Raw genomic sequence first — 3,143 nt, 5'->3', positions numbered from 1 at the left:
GCTAAGTTTTGTATTTTTAGTAGAGACGGGGTTTCACCTTGTTGGCCAGGATGGTCTCCATCTCTTGACCTCGTGTTCCGCCCGCCTTGGCCTCCCAAAGTGGTGAGATTACAGGCCTGAGTCACTGAGCCCAGCCGTGTTACCCAGGATGGTCTCGATCTCCTGAGCTCATGATCCGGCCGCCTCTGCCCCTCAAAGTGCTGGGATTAAGAGGCATGAGCCACCACACCTGGCCCAGCACATTGTTTTCTACTAGAGGGGTGAGCAGAAGTGTGGCTCTGTTACCAAGGAAGAAAGGAGAGTGGCTGCTAGTGTCTGCCGTGAACCTGGCTGTCCCTGTGTCCTCTCTCCTGTGTGTGTGTGTGTGTGTGTGTGCGCGCACGTGTGTGTGTGTGTGTCTTGCAGACATCAGTGCACAACACACCACAATCCTATAATTCAGTGGACTGTTTATCTGCTCGGCAGACTCCACCGTCCCCACGGTCAGGGTTCAGGCACTAGAAGATATGTGGCAGGAAGGCAGAGGAAGACCCAAGCCACAGACCCCCATCCAACTTTGAGTGCAAGCAACGGAAACCAACTCTGGTTTCCTTGATTTAATTTTTTGAAGACATTTATGGGAAGAAATGGGGTAAGTATGTAGGAAAATTAAACATGAGGAGCCAGATTCAGGGAGCTTGGGGGCATCAGGGCAGCTCCTGGGTCCTCTGTGTGGCCATGATGGTGAATTCACTCATGTGTAACTGTTCACGATTCAGGTCCCCACAGGAGGACAGGACGGTCCTGTCTTGGCCACATGTTACCCCCTGGACTCAGGGAGGGTATTGTCGTTTGACTGAAAGTCCCTCCTCACCCCATGGACAGGGATGGGGAGCTTCTCAGCGGAAGCCCAAGGATTTGCTTAGGATGGGAGAGCAAACCCTGCATGCCCTCCACATATCACCTGCACAAACGCCCCTCCAGCCAAGCCAGCCTGCTCACTGCCCCTCAAACATCCTTCCCTCCCATCCTTGCTTGTGCTGGGACCCCTCCTGGAAGGTTTCCCTCTCCTACCTGCTCTTCTGACTTTCATGGTCCTTGAAGACTCTAGTTAAGCCACCCTCCTCCTCCAACAAGCACTAGCCATTGCTGCTGCGCTGCTGTGTCGAGGTTTCTGAACCTCAGCATTATTGACCTTTTGGGCTGGGCAATCTCTCCTGTGGGACTCTCCTGCATATTGTAGGATGCCTAGCAGCATCTCTGGCCTCTACTCAGTAAATGCCAGTTATGCCCTTACCTAGTCGTGACAACCAAAACTGTGTCCAGACATTAGCAAGTGTACCTGGAGGGAAAAATTGCCTCTGGTTGAGAGCCACTCCTTTTCTGAACCTGAGTCACTAAGATTTACTGCCATAGCAACTTAATTACGTCGTGATGTTTATTTAACTTCCCACTGCTGCTTATTGCTTTGGCAGACTGTAACCAGCCAGAGAGCAGCCAGGTTAACCCCTACCATGGCCCCATACTAAGTTGTCTCCCGCACTGTGTAGGGATGGCTCAGTGCACAAGGAGCATGGCAGGGTACACATTTGGGCTTGATGGCTTGGAAGCCTCTGCTAGATTGGCAGGCACACAGCTTGGTACCACGTCTGGATGCAACGTCATGTTCCTGAGACAGGATGGTGCTTGTACTGAAGACAGTGTTGCCGGCTGTAGTGAAGGACAGAGTTCTCAGTGGATCCAGTGGGAACCAAAGTCTGCTGTGACCCTCCAATAGTGACAGCCATCCACTCGACCTCTGGGCCCAGGCACGCCTCACAGGAGCTCTCTATAGGCACCGTCTCTCCACAATGAATTAGGTATCAGTGTCTGGTTTTTAGAGATTCGGAAACTGAGGCCAGAGCGTTCTAATGTTCTAAGCACATTCACGGTGAGTAGGAGCACACCTGGCTTCTGCCTGAGAGGTCTGGGTCTAGGGTCAGTGCTCATCGCCACGATTCTTATAGGCGACCCAAGTCCACTGTCTCCTTGAGCACCCCTGTGCCCCATGCAGCATGTAACTTTTAGGAAATGAAGGCGTTTGCCAGTCTTTGCCTGTGTCCAATCTGAACTTATCTCCTATTTAGCACAAAGCCTTTATTAGAGTTACTGATTTAGTGGATACATTACTCTGTCATCTCGACAGCGATAAGATCTGCATTTTGCTCGCTTCCGGATCACACAGTCTAGCAGAATTCTTGATGCATGGCAGGAACTCATCATTATTTGCTTCATTTAATTGAATTGTATTATGTTTCTGTGGACACTTCATCACACCTAACAGTGTTTTGCACAAAGTAATTGTTAAAAAAATACTTTTCAAAGGGCTAAATGTTTGATCAATCAATAGGTTTTTAATTGAGTATCCTTACAAGTGACTATCATAAAGCGACTATAAAAGCGTTTTTATTACTGTGTGTTGATTACCCGGATTAAATGTTTCTTTAAGCCTCAGAGTGCGTGATGATTCAGTTCTTCTGATTTTAAGCTCAGATCTATTCAGTGATGAGATATGCAGGTCTGGAAGCCTCTGAAATTCGTAATGTGGATGCTGGGAATCCATGATGCTGGTGGCCAATTTTGAAAATTGGTATAGAAATTTATATTCATTAGAAATGATGGCAAGTTCTGGAATGGGATTCTGCAGAGTCAATTTAAAATTTGTTTCAAGGAGATAACTGAGGAAGTAGCAAGCAGAGACACTAACTTGAATGTGACACCCCCGAGAGACAAAACTCAGCTTGATGAATGGAGCCAAGACAGGAAAGGGCTGTGGGCCTGTCCCAGAGGGGCCACCTATTTTCTGACAATTGGCAATGTTATCTGTTAACTAGAATTCTGTTATGGGACAAGCAGAAGATTGCCTGCAGCCCTCGGAGAATAAGACAGTTGTCCTCTTGGCTTCTATATAATATGCCTCTAAGCAAAGTTTCAGGATTTATCAGTGGTGAGATCCTCGAATATTTAACCAAGCCCCGCTGAGGGCTATGACATGGTAGTGATGGGAAATAGAGCTGGGAGCAGGGGAAGAAAAGCTGAGATGTAGCTTTTACCCTAAGCACATTCTCCTAAAGTGATACCTTTGCAATAATCTGTTTCAATAATATGTTAACATGGGCAGTGTT

At 47.9% G+C, this 3,143-nt stretch overlaps 1 long non-coding RNA gene across 1 annotated transcript in view; it reads right to left on the bottom strand.

The window, feature by feature from the left end:
- The window catches only part of LOC105550483, a 14,475-nt gene that overhangs the window by 11,024 nt on the left and 308 nt on the right, over positions 1–3,143 (bottom strand). The window lies entirely within an intron of this gene.

Source organism: Mandrillus leucophaeus, unplaced genomic scaffold (genome assembly GCF_000951045.1).
Source record: "Mandrillus leucophaeus isolate KB7577 unplaced genomic scaffold, Mleu.le_1.0 Scaffold489, whole genome shotgun sequence".
Lineage (NCBI taxonomy): Eukaryota > Metazoa > Chordata > Mammalia > Primates > Cercopithecidae > Mandrillus > Mandrillus leucophaeus.
Note: the sequence above shows the minus strand (reverse complement) of the source record. Positions and strands in the feature narration are given on the sequence as shown.